The sequence below is a fragment of the Malaclemys terrapin genome, chromosome 1 (genome assembly GCF_027887155.1).
Source record: "Malaclemys terrapin pileata isolate rMalTer1 chromosome 1, rMalTer1.hap1, whole genome shotgun sequence".
In the NCBI taxonomy this organism is placed as follows: domain Eukaryota; kingdom Metazoa; phylum Chordata; order Testudines; family Emydidae; genus Malaclemys; species Malaclemys terrapin.
The window spans coordinates 15,303,494-15,320,101 of NC_071505.1; the positions used below are offsets into that span (position 1 = coordinate 15,303,494).

Genomic DNA, 16,608 nt, shown 5'->3' on the forward strand with positions numbered 1-16,608 from the left:
TTTTAGATCTTCATTATATTCTGGATTGGCTTTTCGTCCATATGTATTTCCAGTAGGAAACTGTGTTGGGCTAGGTCTTTTGATGCTCTCTTTGCTAATATAATACCAAATCTAAAAATTATCACCATCTTCCTTGGGATTGTGGTGGGATTCCAGCTCAGCCCCTCAATCGGCTGCTCTTGTTGAATTACCATTGAAATCTAGAATGCAACATCTACTGTGACAGCAAAGAAAGAAAGAGAAAGAAAGCCGCAGGATCATACATCAAATAATGTGAAGGACTGCTGGAATGAGGATTGTAACAGGAAAAAAATGGAAATTATATTGAGCTTGATCCTGTACTCATTATTCAGATGAAAGTCCCACTGACTTCAAATGGGATTTCTCCCCAAGTAAGAACTGCAGGATTAGAGCGCTGTCTGGACACCTGATTGAATTGTTAAATCTATTGCTATAAACTACCAGTCCCCGAACTTGGACCATACTTGGTAAATGAGCACCAATGATAAACATGCATGCGATGCAAAAGGAATGTAATTTGTTTGCAAACAATTGATACCCAAAATTCAAAACTATGGGATATGAGAAATTGGCAGAGATGGGAGGCCAAAAGATTGTTGCAAAATCGATGCAGGTACATGGAAAAACTTTGAACACCCCCAATGAGGTCCCCACACCCCATCCTCTTGCTGTTTATGTAAAGGAGGTGTTAATTTATTGCTTGCATTCAGCCGCTATGAATGGCAGATCCCTAGCCCCTATTGGAATGGCTCTGGCTTGGTCATTACATTGTGTGTAGAGCTCTGTGCAGATACAAAATTTGTATCCATATCCAATCCATGAACATGGTCCACAGATATAAAGCAGAGATTCACAGATTTGCAGGGCTCTATTTGTGTGAGTGTTCCAGATATGTGTTGCTTGAAATTGGTGGGTTGCACAAAATCGTACTTCCAGCTCCAAACATTAGTAAGACAGGACACTAATGACCTCTCACAGAGATAGCTAAATTAAATCTATGCTACAAAATGCAGGTATCATTGATGGTTAATGGGGGCACTGTGCTGTTTTTCCAAAGTTATGGGGAAGGGTAATTGTACACATCAGATGTAGACGGTCAGTGTTTTTCATATGTCACTTTATTAATTATTTCTTGGTCTGCGCTTATATTTTTGAGGTTGACCATTATGTAATAACCATAAATATTCCAGTCCATTACTACTCACGTTAGTATTGTGCAGTAGTATTAAAGCTTATGTCCTTGTTAGCTGCTGTCATTAGACTGACTTCACAAGTGCTGAACTTCTATTGCAGTCAGTGGAAGCTGTGAGTACTTGGACCTATGAAAAATCAAGCACACAGGAACATGTACTGCAGTAGGATGACATGCCATCCAGTAGAGAAGGCAGTACTCCTACACAAATGTGAGGAACAATGTGCAAGCAAAGCATTTTTTTTTACAGCTGTTTATTTGCATTTGGTGTACGTTTTCATCAAAGAATCCTCAGGATATGTTACCACACTGAGGCCAAGTCTACACTACAAGGTTTTTCTGACGCAAGTTACATTGGCATACAGGTGCCACAGTTAGTATATTGCTTGTCATATGCATACTTGGTTCCTTCTGTCGGTGCAGCACTTATTCACCAGAAGCGCATGTGTCGATGCACAATGTGGTGCACCATGGATTGGTATCCCATTGTGCAACCCACCATCGTTCAGCGTGCGTCTTTTGGGTAGTTTTGCCAATGCATGGCGAGGCAGAAATGGCTTGTGCAGTGGTGACTGGAAGCAAGGGGTCTCATAATGTTCTCCATCTCATTATCTCTATCCCATAATTTTCATGCCTATTTTCAATTTCCCACAAACCCATGTGGAACTTGTCACTGTCTACAGTCTCGGATAGGAGTATGGAGACTGCATAGCTCAGCATTATTGTCATAAGTGTTGCAAGCATAGGATGCATTGTCCTCCAGTATTTGCAGAGCGTCAACAGGAATCATGGGGAACACGACGATTTCCTAGTAGTCAGTTTGCTGTGGGACATAGAACCAATTCAAGGTTGTAGGTGACATGCTCAGAGCAGCTACAAATGGTGAAGTGCCACTCCTGGGCCCAAGAAATGAGCGCTGACTGATGGGATCACATTGTAATGCAGATTTGGGATGATGAGCAGTGGCCGCAGAACTTTCATATGCACAAAGCCATATTCCCAGATCTATGTGCTGAGAGCGCCTCAGCCTTTCAATGCAGAGACACCAAATTGAGAGCTGCACTGACAGTGGAAAAGCGAGTGGCGATCACACTGGAAATTTGCAATGCCAGATTGCTACTGGTCAGTGGGAAGTCATTTTGGAGTGGAAAAATCTACTGTGTGGGCAGTTGTCATGCAAGTGTGCAATCATCTCCTGCTACTCAGGACTGTGAGTCTAGGCAATGTGCAGGACATAGTGGATGGCTTTGCAGCTCTGGGGTTCCCAAACCGCAGTAGAGCAATAGACAGCACGCAAATCTGCATTTGGCCCCAGACCAACGGAAAGGGCTACTTTTCCATGGTTATGCAAGCGCTGATGGATCACTGGTGTGTTGGCTGGTTGAGGATGGTGTATATTACTCACATCTTTAAGAACACAGGGCCAGGGGTGGCTCTAGGCACCAGCAAAGCAAACACGTGCTTGGGGCAGCCCATTTGCAGGGGCAGCAGGGATCCAGCATGGGAGCTGTAGTTCCTTGGTTAGCTCCCTGCCTATAGAGCCAGCGCTGGAGCAGGGAAAGAACTACATTTCCCAGCATTCTCTTGGCCACTACCAACAGGAAAGAGGGGGAGGGAGTGAGGTAGCTGAGACCTCATGCTGCAGCTTGCTATGAATGGAGAGCTGTACTGTGAGTAGGGATACCATATGTTAACATTCAAAAAACAGGACACTCCACAGGGAGGGAGGGTAGCCCCACCCTGCCACCATCCACTCCCTCTGACTGCCCCCCACAGAAACCCCAACCCATCCAACCCCCCTGCACCCTGTCCCCTGATCACCCCTCCTGGGACCCCTGCCCCTAACTGCCTCCCAGGACCCCACCCCCTATCTAAGCCTCCCTTCTCCTTGTCCCCAGCTGCCCCCTCCTGAGACTGCCCCAACTTCCCCCCTAGGACCCTACCCCCTACCTGTCCCTTGACAAATCCCCGGGACTCCCATGCCTATCCAACCGCTGTCTGTCCCCTGACTGCCCCCCAACCCTGACCCATCTAACCACCCCTTCTCCCTGCCCCTGACTGCCCCCCCCCCGAACTTCTGCCCCATCCAACTCCCCAGCCCCCTTACCGTGCCACTCAGACCAGCATGTCTGGCTCCGTGCAGCGCCAGACACACTGCTGCATACATGCTGCCGTGCTCCCCCACGGAGCCACAGCCCCCTTTCCCCCCCCACCAGCACCTGCCTTCCAGATTTGAACACCTTAAAATTCAGGAGTGCTCAAGCTCAATTTGGGCAGCTGTTACTTCATTTCTCCCAAATCAAATATTACTGATCCACTGTAACTTGCTGTAGGAAAAAGTAGAATAAATTGAGGAAGAAATGCTTCCCAGTGGTTATTAGGACTGGAATTGCTATTTTCAACAGCCATTGTTTGTTTGTTTAAAAGGAAGACAGTGATATTGCATTGGCAAATTCCCCATAGAAAGAAAGAGTGGAAGAAAAGAATAATAAAGGCACCTCAACTTTTCCTCATTTAGGTAGGACAGTCTTATAATATGCATCCAGATATCCTCCAATCACACAAGCTGAAAATTGTTCCACTTCACTGCAGTTCTGTAACCATATGGGAACCAATCCTGTCTGTGTTCTGTCGGGGGGGAGAGAGCCCAGGGCTGGGGCGGCAGGAGGTGTGTGTGTGGGGCTATGGCGGGGGGGAATGAGGGAGCCCAGAGCTGGGGCGGCAGGGGGGATGGGTGGGGAGAGCCCAGGGCTGGGGCAGCAGAGGGGTGTGGCGAGGAGCTCAGGGCTGGGACGGGGGAGGGGGGGGCAGCCAAAATTTTTTTTGCTTGGGGCGGCAAAAAACCTAGAGCCAGCCCTGCACAGGGCTCTTTAGAAAGCTGCAAGCAGGGACCTTCTTTTGCAACTGGCAGATTATCACTGGCAATGCTGAAATGCCAGTAATGATCCTGGGGGATCCAGCCTACCCCTTACTCGCCTGATTCATGAAGCCATACACCAGCCACCTCAAAAGCACCAATGAGAGATGCGACTACAGACTCAGCAGGTGCAGAATGGCAGTTGAATGTGCTTGTGGTAGATTGAAAGGGCGCTGGCATTGTTTACTCGCCTGAATCTCAGTGAGAAAAATATCCCAATGAATATAGTTGCCTGTTGTGTCCGGTATAATGTTTGTGACACAAAGGGGGGAAATTTCCTGCAGGGGTGCAGGTGGAGTGACTGGATGTGGCGTTTGAACAGCCAGGGACAAGGGCTAGCAGATGTGCTCAATGAGGAGCTATATGGTTTAGGGAGGCTTTGAAAGTGCACTTTTAACAGTGAACCACAGTAATGTGATGCACTGTGCTCAAACTGGGGCAGCAGTTTGGGTGCTTGTTAGAAATTATGTGGTGCTTTTTGCACACACTGTCACTAATATATACACAAGTACCTATTAATGTTGAGGGGGGGGTTGCTATGCATTTGACAACTGCCATGTTTAGCACTAATTCGATGGGCTCTGGGTGTACAAGACTATTACTTTCACTGCCAGCAGGCATTATATACCATGTGTTGTAAACTAAGAGAGATGAATAATTAACAAAACAAGAGTTTTACTCTGTAACAAAAACAGCATCTAACAAAAAAATCGGAAGGACATAGTAAAATTTGGGAACCTTAATAAATAAGGGAAAGGAACATTGATGTCTGTTGTAGCTACACATACATCAACCGTAGCTCTCTCAGGTCAGTGTAGGTGACACTGTGGTTGTCCATACTTTCCTCCAGTGTGGGTGGTAGAGGTAGGTATGCTAGCCCTGAGGCCATGAGAAATGCTGAGGGGATGAGTTAGGGAGGCACTATGTTGCAGTTCTCCACAGACTGAATGGGAGTTGAGCCCAGGATGGTTGACCCTGGAGATCCACAAAAGTCTGCAGTATCTGAGTTTGCTGATGGAGAAGCCCCATTACGTCCTGGTGCATCTCCCTCTCCTTTTGCTGTGCCTTTCTACTGTCCGCTCTTTTCTTCTCCATAGTCTTCAATATTCACCCTCCAGGCCCTCTGTTCAAGGTCTGATGCATCACTGGCTTGAAGGATGTCACAGAACATGGCCTCCTGCATTCTCTTTTGTTTCCTTCCTGCTTATCTGCTGGTGTGGAGAGTGCCCCTTCAGCCACAATGGCTGCAGCTACAGATAAAACACACAAAGGTCCCAGCGTCAGAATAGTATGACCGGAAACAAAAACTGAAGCTTCAGAACTCTCCCCTACACCTTCCCTTGCTCCCCTAAAGTGTTAAACAAGACAAGCTTATTGATGCTTCTGCTTTAGAGTTCCTGATCCTCATTGCCATTCTCAGCTCAGGCCATGGTGAATATGACCCATCAGGGAAACGGAATTGCTTGGTTGCACATATAGGGCAATGGCACTGAATACTGGCACCATTGTCCACAGGTGGTGGAGTTAGCTGATACCTCACTCCTGAGAGTAATAAAGGCAGAGAGAGCACTGCTGCTGCTGCCATCCCAAAGCTGCCTGGGCCTATATGCCACTAGCCTGGTTACCTCAATTGTGTCTACCAAGTTATTGCAGACACAGGCATGGCAGGGGTGTAATCAGGAAGGCCAAAGCACAATTGGAGTTGCAGCTAGCAAAGGATGTGAAGGATAACAAGAAGGGTTTCTACAGATATGTTAGCACCAAGAAGAAGGTCAGGGAAAGTGTGGGACCCTTACTGAATCCGGGAGGCAACCTAGTGACAGATGATATGGAAAAAGCTGAAGTACTCAATTCTTTTTTTGCCTTGGTCTTCATAGACAAGGTCAGCTCCCAGACTGCTGCACTGGGCAGCACAGTATGGGGAGGAGGTGACCAGCCCTCACTGGTGAAAGAACAGGTTAAGGACTATTTATAAAAGCTGGACATGCACAAGTCCCTGGGGCCGGATCTAATGCATCCAAGGGTACTGAGAGAGATGGCTGATGTGATTGCAGAGCCATTGGTCATTATCTTTAAAAACTCGTGACGATCAGGGGAGGTCCAGGACGATTGGAAAAAGGCAAATATAGTGCCCATTTTTTAAAAAGGGAAGAAGGTGAATCCGGGGAACTACAAACTCACCTCAGTCCCTGGAAAAATCATGGAGCAGGTCCTCAAGGAATCCATTTTGAAGCACTTGGAGGAAAGGAAGGTGATCAGGAAAAGTCAACATGGATTCACCAAGGGCAAGTCATGCCTGACCAACCTGATTGCCTTCTATGATGAGATAACTGGCTCTGTGGTTATGGGGAAAGTGGTGGACGTGACATATCTTGACTTTAGCAAAGCTTTTGATATGGTCTCCCACAGTATTCTTGCCAGCAGGTTAAAAAAGTCTGGATTGGATGAATGGACTATAAGGTGGATAGAAAGCTGGCTAGATCATCGCGCTCAACGGGTAGTGATCAACGGCTCGATGTCTAGTTGGTAGCCAGTATCAAGCGGAGTGCCCCAAGGGTCAGTCCGGGGGCTGATTTTATTCAACGTCTTCATTAATGATCTGGATGATGGGATCGATTGCACCCTCAGCAAGTTCGTGGATGACACTAAGCTGGGGGGAGAGGTAGATATGCTGGAGGATAGAGATAGGGTCCAGAGTAACCTAGAAAAATTGGAGGATTGGGCCAAAAGAAATCTGATGAGGTTCAACAAGGACAAGTGCAGAGTCCTGCATTTAGGACGGAAGAATCCCATGCACTGCTACAGGCTGGGGACCAACAGGCTAAGCGGCAGTTCTGCAGAAAAGGACCTAGGGATTGCAGTGGACAAGAAGCTGGATATGAGTCAGCAGTGTGCCCTTGTTGCCAAGAAGGCTAACGGCACATTGGGCTACATTAGTAGGAGCACTGCCAGCAGATTGAGGGAAGTGATTATTTCCCTCTATTCAGCACTGGTGATGCCACACCTGGAGAACTGTGTCCAGTTTTGGGGCCCCCACTACAGAAAGGATGTGGACAAATTGGAGAGAGCCCAGCAGAGAGCAACGAAAATTATTAGGGGGCTGAGGCACAAGACTTATGAGGAGAGGCTGAGGGAACTGGGGTTATTTAGTCTGCAGAAGAGAAGAGTGAGGGGGGATTTGATAGCAGTCTTCAACTATCTGAAGGGGAGTTCCAAAGAGGATGGAGCTAGGCTGTTCTCAGTGGTGGCAGATGACAGAATAAGGAGCAATGGTCTCAAGTTGCAATGGGGGAGGTCTAGATTGGATATTAGGAAAAACTATTTAACTAGGAGGGTGGTGAAGCATTGGAATGGGTTATCTAGGGAGGTGGTGGAATCTCCATCCTTAGAGGTTTTTAAGGCCTGGCTTGACAAAGCCCTGGCTGTGACGATTTAGTTGGGATTGGTCCTGCTTTGAGCAGGGGGTTGGACTAGATGACCTCCTGAGGTCTCTTCCAACCCTAATCTTCTATGATTCTGTGATCACTGCCTGTCACGGGAGAATGGCGTACCAGAGGAGGAGAAATAAGGCTGCCATCACTAGAAACTTTCGGGAGAGGATTGCAGTGTACCTCTATGGAAGTTCCATTGAGATCTCTCAGGAGGATTCAAGGGATGTCCTTGTGTACATAAATAAACCACTTTGCGTGCCCTCCCTCCACCTAACTCTAGATAGAGGGAAATTAAAAGAAAATAACAACTCTACCTCTCTCTGTTGTACCACTACCTCCACTACAAGTAAAATAATGAAAAGTCAAAAAATATGTCCAGCTAATTTGCGGTGCCATCCCTGTAATGGAAAATTTATTTACACATTTACATGAGGTTCCTTCCTCTGCATCAGGCTCACCTGTGTTGACTGGCAGGACTGGCTGCATCGCGGTGGAGTTAAAAACATGCCCTGACTTGTGGAACACCTGGATCCCCAGGTCCCTGTCTCCCATACTCCTGCTCCTCGCTGTTCATGACTTGGGCACCTCATAAGTATTCATGGTGATGTATGGAGCGGTGGTGGGATCTCCACCAGGTATGGCATGCAGTTCATTGTAAAAGTGATATGTCTGCAGCTTAGCACCAGATTGACTGTTGATGTCCCTGGCCTTCTGGTATGCCTACCACAGTTCCGTGGCTTTCACGCAGCACTGCTGCTGGTCCTTGTTATATTCCTTCACCTGCATCCCTTGAGCAAACTGCTCATAGATGTTGATGTTTCTACACCTGGTTTGGAGCTGTGCCTGCATAGCCTCTGCTCCATGCATGCCCAAGAAATGTAATAACTCCTGTCTACACCAGGCAGAAGTGCAGCTGGAGCATGTAGCTGGCATGATCAGCTGGGCAGTTACGCATAACAACGGAGAGCCGATAGAAGTGTGCTCACCAATCTGGACAACCAGAAAAAGACATTTCAAAAATGTGCAGAGGTTTTAAAGGAAGGGTGGTATCTGGTCTATGTGACCCCTGGGCAGTGAAACTCTCAATTGTGACCAGAGCGGTCAGTGTCAAGCATTGCGGAACAGCCGTTGGAGGGCTGTTAGGGTCAACATGAGTAATGCCGTCTGTGTTTGCGCAGCATCGACCTCTGTACATTGACTGTTGCTCAATGCTGTTTGAGGAGGTGATGTTACTATGTTATCGTAATGGGGCACTTACATTTGTCTCCCATCGATGTAAGTGTAGACACATGCACAACTAGGTCAATGCAAAGCAGCTTATGTTGACCTAGCTTTGTAGTGTAGACCAGGCCTAATCGTCACAAACTTTTTAATGATGAATTACTTTGTGTCTGTTTTGCAAATGGGGAAACCCAGGCACTAAGCAATTTAAGTAACGCTTCCAGCTGCATTCAAAAGTCATTACTAGAACACAGGACAAATCCCTTGATTTGGTAGGCAAAGACTATGTTACTCCACTCATATTTCCTCCATAAATTCAGGTTATTCTATTGTTGACCAAAATCTCTCTGAAGGAGATGGTATTTGTAATTGTCAGGCTATGTTCTGCACACTTGCTTAGGAGTAGGAGACCATTTGCGTTCATTTTTCCAATGCCATTTTTTCCAATGACACCTTGCCAGTTGCTGTTATCTTTACCTTCTCTTGCATTGAAATGTCCTAGGATGATTAGTTTGTCACTTTGTGGTGTTGACTTTATGAGAGAGTCAAGATCAGAGTAGAACCGTTCCTTAGCATCATCAGGGTTTGTTAAGGTGGGCACATAAGCACTGACGATGGTAGCAAATCATGACTTATTTAGTGGTAACCGGAGTTTCATGAGTCTTTCGTTAATGCCTATTGGAAAGTCTTCAAGACATTGCAAGAGTTTGGTCTTGATGGCAATTCCCACTCCATGGATTCTATCTTTGCATTTTTTTCCCTTCCAAAAGAAGGTGTAACCCCCAGCCAGTTCTGTAATAATGCTCTCGTCTGCCAATTTAGGTTCACTGAGCGCTGCAATGTCAATGTCATACCGGGCTAGCTCTTTTGAAAGCTGTTCTTCTTTCAAATCGAGAGGTATCGTCTTTGTCTAGCATAGTCCTGATGTTCCAAGCAGCAATCTTTAGTGCTTTTTCAGTTATATTTGGTTTTCAACCGCGTTGAGGATGATCCACCAGCCGCGGTAAGCTGGCCGGATTTAATTTGGGCAGGCAATGTTTGAGGCACCTTTTCTAGCCCCTGCCCTTACAAAGGGAGGGTAGTGCAATCCTAAAAAGGGCTGCTCTGTCACCTGGGGTGTTGCAGAGCTTCCCTGCTGCCCTTGGATCAGGGATGGACGACCAATGTCCCAGGCTGCCTGCGTGCAGACTTGTGGCTACGACTGCCAGGAATCATCTTCATCTGTTGTTTTGCCACTCCCCCTTTGCCACAGGACTTTTGAAGAGAGATGTGTATGAATGATGTGTGCGCGAAGTTGATTGAAATGGGCGAGTCGTTGCACTGGGACAATCCCGTTCTCTCGGCTGCTGAAGCTTGGCCCAGTGGCACAAAGGCTGTTACAACTGGAGGCTTCTTTAGCTTCAGTGGCTAGCCATGACTTCTGTAATGCCCCATCATGCCTTTCACCTTCCACAATGCATTGCTGCACTGCTTTTCAAGCCGTTGGACCAAGATATGGTCTCTTCCGCCTTGGCTACCAGAACAGTCTTCGTATGCTTGGCAGGGCAATCCCTAAATCACCGTCAGTTTCCACACTTCCGGTTACCCTCACCGGGTTTAGCCCACCTGCCGAGGCAGTTTACCGGGGTGTGGCCGTTGTCGCATACTTACAGCTACTTGGAGCCACAGGTGAGAGCTGGGTGTACAGTGAGGACCAGAGAGGAAAAGAACCACTCAAGGAGTGCGGCAGTTCAAATCACTCAAAGGTACTACCTCTCCCATACACCCCATTCTGTTCCTTACTGTAGTTTCTACCAGTTTGTCCGGTACTGAAGTCAGGATCACTGGCCTGTAATTGCTGGGATCCCCCCTGGAGCCCTTTTTAAAAATTGTCATCACATTAGCTATCCTCCAGTCATTTCATAGACTCATAGAATATCAGGATTGGAAGGGACCTCAGGAGGTCATCTAGTCCAACCCCCTGCTCAAAGCAGGACTGATTCCCAATTAAATCATCCCAGCCAGGGCTTTGTCAAGCCGGGCCTTAAAAACCTCCAAGGAAGGAGATTCCACCACCTCCCTAGGTAAAGCATTCCAGTGTTTCACCACCCTCCTAGTGAAATAGTGTTTCCTAATATCCAACCTGGACCTCCCCCACTGCAACTTGAGACCATTGCTCCTTGTTCTGTCATCTGCCACCACTGAGAACAGCCGAGCTCCATCCTCTTTGGAACCCCCCTTCAGGTAGTTGAAAGCAGCTATCAAATCCCCCCTCATTCTTCTCTTCTGGAGACTAAACAATCCCAGTTCCCTCAGCCTCTCCTCATAAGTCATGTGCTCCAGTCATTTGGTACAGAAACTGTACCAGAAGTTCCTTCAGAACTCTTGGGTGAATACCATTTGGTCCTGATGACTTATTACTGTTTAATGTATCAATTTGTTCCAAAACCTCCTTTAATGACACCTTAATCTGCCTCAATCTGAACTGCAGTGGTTCTTCTTCTGACGGACTGAAAGGTGGAAGTTTAGTGACACAGTCTGAACTACCATTTTTGCCACAATATATTGCTTTTGGGGAAAATGTTGAAATAAACACACTCACAAGTGAGAAAGTGAAATATGTGGCCACACTCATTTGTGCGTTTTGTGTGTGGATGAGTCCTTGGGGTTATCTACGCTGGATTTTTAGGAGCATTGTCCATTCGTAAGAAGTTTTTGACCGGAATGCCCAGCACTGCTGACCCGGCTGTTAAAAGTCCGGTTGGTGGCGCAGCAGGGCTAAGGCAGGCTCCTCGTGGCTCCCGGAAGCGGCCGCCATGTCCGTCTCTTATGCACAGAGATGGCCAGGGAAGCTCCACGCACTGCCCCTACCCCGAGCGCCGGCTTCGCAGCTCCCATTGGCCGTGAAACTCAGCCAATGGTTGCTGCGGGGGCGGCACCTGTAGGCACAGGCAGCGCGCACCCCACACAGCTGCCTGGTCACCCCTGTGCCTAAGAGCCAGATATGGCAGCCGCTTCCAGGAGCCGTACAGAGCCAGGGCAAGCAGGGAGCCTACCTTAGCCCTGCTCTGCTGCCAACTGGGAACCGCCTCAGGTAAGCAGCCTGCACCCCCTACCCCAGGTCAGAACCCCCTCCTGCACCGTAACTCCCTCCCAGGGCTCACACCCCAACCTCCCGCCCCAGCCCTGAGCCCCTTCCTGGATCCCGCACCCCCTCCCACACCCCAACCCCCTGCCCTGGCCCTGAGTCCCCTCCAGTGCACAAACTTCCTCCTGAAGCCCTCACCACCTCCCACACCCCAATCCTGTCCCTGAGCCCCCTCCTGCACCCAAACTCCTTCCTGGAGCCTGCACCCCACACCCCCTCCTGCATCCCAACCCCCTCCCCAGCCCTGAGCCCCCTCCTGCACCCAAACGTCTTCCTGGAGCCAGCACCCCACACCCCCTCCTGCACCCTAACCCAGCCCTGAGCTCACTCCTGCACTCTGAACCCCTCAGCCCTGGCCCCACCTAGAGCCTGCACCCCCAGTTGGAGCCGTCACCCCCCTCAACCTCCAGCCTGGTGCCCGGAGCCCACCTGCACCCATAACCCCTCATTTCTGGTCCCACCCTGGAGCCCACACCCCCAGCCAGAACCCTCACCCCATCGCACACTCCTGCCCCAGCCCAGTGAAAGTGAGTGAGGATGGGGGACAGTGAGTGACGAAGGGAGGGGGGATGGAGTGAGTGGGGGGTGGGGTCTTGGAGAAGGGGTGGAACAAGGGTAGGGCCTTGGGGAAGGAGCAGGGTAGGGGATGGGGCCAATGGTGTTTTGTGCAAGGGAGAAATTGACTAAGGCCCCAAACCTACACACATTCAGTGGCTCTATTCATATGTGCGTTTGCAGGATCATGCCTGAGTATACATGGGAAATGTTGAAACAGACTGCACAAAAGAATTCTGGCAAATTCACAATGCAAGCAAATTAGAAAATGAGATTTTTTTTTTCCATGCATTTCTATTACAATAATCCCTCGGTGCTACTTTAAAGAGGCAGAATGTAATTATCTCCCTTGGAATTACAGTCTGAAGCAGAGCACACTGCTGATGGCTGGCTTGCAGCTGAGCTGATCTAGGTTCCAAAAATTGTACGGCGTTGGGGAATGGTGATGCACGTGGATGTAGGGCAGTGGTTTAGGCCAGCTGCCATACAGCTCCCCAAGGGCAGGGGGTATCATACTGGGGTGTCCAGCAGTTTTCTATGGGGGCACAGAGGTTGGTATAGTAGAGGGCCATGCCACTGCCTTTTGGGGCATTGGAGACGTATTGGGATGCTGCAGCCCGCCACTGGGAATGGGTTTGACATACATGCGGGTTGTCCCATTGCAGTAGGGTCAGAGTGTGGCAATCAATAGGGCAGCCCTTTTGTGTAGCACCACTGCAACGCTTTGTGACGTGGGGCAGTTTGTAGGGGGACCTACTGGGGTGATGTCATCACCCTGCTTTCTGTGACATCGGCAGGCAGTTTCCATGACATCATCATTCAGGTGCTTGGTCAGCGGCCAGTGTTTTTCCCCTGGCAGGTTGCGCCAAGCCTTTCAGGCGGAAGAACGGGGAGTTCAAGACAGGCATTTAGGAAACAGTAGTGCCAAAGCGCCAGCCCCGAGCAGCTTGCATGCCTTCCCCTAAGCAAGATGGCACCACTGGCTTCACAACGCTCCTCTACCATACGCAGAACTGAGCCGCCCCTAATAAAGATGGCGCAGATCCCACGGCTTGCCATTCGGCGGGCCAGAGACGCTTTACGCATGCGCAGCACTCCAGCTTCGGTCCCAGGGCCGGGGACGCGGCAGCCGAGGCCGTTGCGCCTGCGTGTGACCCGAGAGGCGAGGGGGCGGGGCCTAGTTAGAATTTTGGCGGGTGACCCGGCTGAGGGGAGCGGAGCTGGGCGCGGTAAGTGCGGGGGCTGCCGCCCGGAGCAGGGGAGTCTGGGGCCGTTGGGGGGAGGAGAGATCGCGGGGGTCGGGGATCCGTGGGAGTCCCAGGGGCGGGCGGGGGTCGCCGGAGCGGGGTCCCAGCTGGGGGAGGTGGTCTCTGAGGGGCGAGAGGGGGACACGGGGTCTGTGCTGGGTCCCAGGTGGGGCAGGGTCGGGGCTCTCATAGGGGGAGGGATCCCCTCGTCATCTCGGGGGGGGGGTGGCTGAGGAGGAGTCCCGGGTGGGGAAGGATCGGGGGAGTGAGGGTAGGAGCGGGCTCCAGGGGGAGAGGAGATCAGGGTTGTGGATCCCTGGGAGCGGGAGGGGGAGTCCAGTGGGGGGCAGGTTCTGTGCTGGGGGATGTGGGGTCGGGGAGCGAGGGTGGCTCTGGCAGTGCCCAGGGAAGGGAAGATGCTGGGGGAAGAGTCCTGGATAGATCTGTGAGGTGTCTCTGTCTGAATGCTCATGAGGCCGGTCACTGCTGTGAAGCATCTCACAGGTGAGTCAAAGAGATGTGGAGTCAGTCAGGAATGAAACCAGCTCCTCCCTGACACACATGCACACTTATTAAGAAGTGGTGACATCCCCCACCCCAGCTACATGGGATGATGATTAAAATGTTATGGCTCCAGCTCCCTTTGCCTTGCTGCGTGTGGCTATGTGCCAGGATGGACCTTAGCATTGTTATTCTGTAGAAACCTAGGAATTGCCATGCTGGCTAGACCCCAGGTCCATCAAGTCCAGTATCCTGTCTTTGACGGTGGTCAGCACCAAGTGCTTCAGAGGAATGTGCAAGAATTTTGCAGTAGCCAGATGTATGGTAATCTGCCTCCCTGAAAGTCTTATCCTATGCCCTAACATAGAGGTTCTCAAACTGTGGTCCGCGGACTACCAGTGGTCCACAAACTCCATTCAGGTGGTCCACATGTGCATCTTCTCCAGGTATGCACCTTAGAGGATAGTTCCCTCTAAGGTGCATATCTGCGCTTCCACCTACAAGAGAATGAAGGGCCACCTACCTAATTAGTGGAGCCAAGCTGGCATGGCTCCACTAATGAGCTGCCTGGACCCTGGAGAGGATGCACATGTAAGGTGAGGTGGTGGCCTTGGGGGAAATAGGAGGTAGGTGGGAGGGGGCAGTTGGGTGAGAAGAGGGGGTGGAGGGAATTTGGGACGTGCAGGGCCAGAGAAAGAGGCGACTTTCCCCAGCTCCAGGGCCGTGGCTGCCAGGTAGAGAAGGCCCTCCTTGTTGTACTTAAAGTACTGCACAGGATCTTTTTAGGGGGAATAAGACAAAACGCCACATTTATTAGTAATGCATGTATTTCTTAACACTGTATCATATGCATATAATATATTACACTTACACTCACACACACACACACAAACACACTCCGTCTTGTTGTTACCAATTAGTTGCTCCCCTTAACTTCACTGGCCAGGTGAGTTAGATGGGGGAGGGGGTGGAGCTGGGCTTCTGCCGATCCGGATCGATGCTCCCAGGTTGACAAGACCAGACCCGGGGTCCTCTGCAAGACACCTCATTTTTATAGCAGCTTTCCTCTTATGCAAATCTATACCAGATTCAAACTCTGTGTCTGTGTCCATTGGTCCTTTGTGCTGCTTTCTTTTGAGTGTTGTCCCAATGCTGCAAAGAGGGTGTTTCCAAAAGAAGGTGCTTGCTTCTAACCCCCGAGGCCGTCATGTCTGCTTGTCTTTAATGAGCCCACTTGACACGTTTTATTGTCCTTGGGTCTGGCTCCCAGCCCCTCTCCAACAGTTAAGGCTGTCTGGAGGTGCTACCGTCCATGCCTTGCTCATCCACACCTCATTCATTCAACAGGGCAATTGATTAAGGGGGGGGGGGGGGGAGAAGAGCTCTTGTTCTACTGCTAGCAAAAAGAAATTTTTCTTCTATCTTATTCTATCCTTAGGGGCTATAATATTATACCAAGGGCAATGCAAAGTTTCTAAATGAGGCTTTGATACAAAGTCCCATGAAAACAGAGGTCACACATGTGTAGACCCACCACAAGGTTATATGAAGAGGTACAATGTAAAGTCATATGAAAATTATCAGAGATTTATCTACATCCTTCCCAACCTCAGTTTGGGGCCTACCGCAGCGGGGAAGAGAGGGAGAGACCCCCCCTCCTTTCCAGCCCCAGCTCGGGGGCTGCTGCAGCGGGGGGGGGGGGGGGCATTCTCTCATCGCATTAGAAAGATAAGACTACTGATATTAAAATATGTTGTGTGCTTTTATTTGTAGAACAAAAAAAATTAATAATTACTTTTTTTTTTTATATAGTGCTTTTATTCAAAGCGCTTTACAGTAGTTAGCTAACGGTACAAACAACATTTGGAAAGATCATTAAGTTGTCCGCCGAGACCCTCAACAATTTTCAAGCGGTCCGTGGAAAAAAAAAGTTTGAGAACCACTGCATATTTAGCAGCCTATTATGTTTAAGACCTGAAGCTTGAGGGGGTAGCCCTTCCAAAACTCTTGTTTGCATTAAGTTTTAGAGCTCTGGGTATTTTGTATCCATATAAATGTTTAATTTCTTTTAAATCATACTAAATTCATCTGAAGAGAGCTTTGAAAGTTCTAATTTCAAGTGTTTATAATTCCCTTTCCTGTGCTACATCAAAAACATTCACCTGTCTGGGTGATAGTAATAGTGTGTTGGCCACCATAGTCTCTAAGCATTATTAAGGCTACGTTTTAGTCACGGGTATTTTTAGCAAAAGTCACGGACAGGTCATGGGCAATAAAGAAAAATTCATGACCTATGATCTGTCCATGACTTTTATTAAAAGTACTAGCGGTGAAAATTCTACCCCCCTGAGAGATGTACATATACCTATCTAACCCCAGGTGTAGACAACACTAGG

The 16,608-nt window shown here is 49.2% G+C and overlaps 1 protein-coding gene across 2 annotated transcripts in view; it reads left to right on the forward strand.

The window, feature by feature from the left end:
- Positions 1-13,631: 13,631 nt before the first annotated feature.
- The window catches only part of MCM10 (minichromosome maintenance 10 replication initiation factor), a 35,038-nt gene continuing 32,061 nt past the window's right edge, over positions 13,632-16,608 (forward strand). For both annotated transcript variants that reach the window (XM_054016646.1, XM_054016640.1), the window contains exon 1: positions 13,632-13,693. The gene's annotated coding sequence lies outside the window, so the exon portion shown is untranslated. The remainder of the gene's footprint in view (positions 13,694-16,608) is intronic.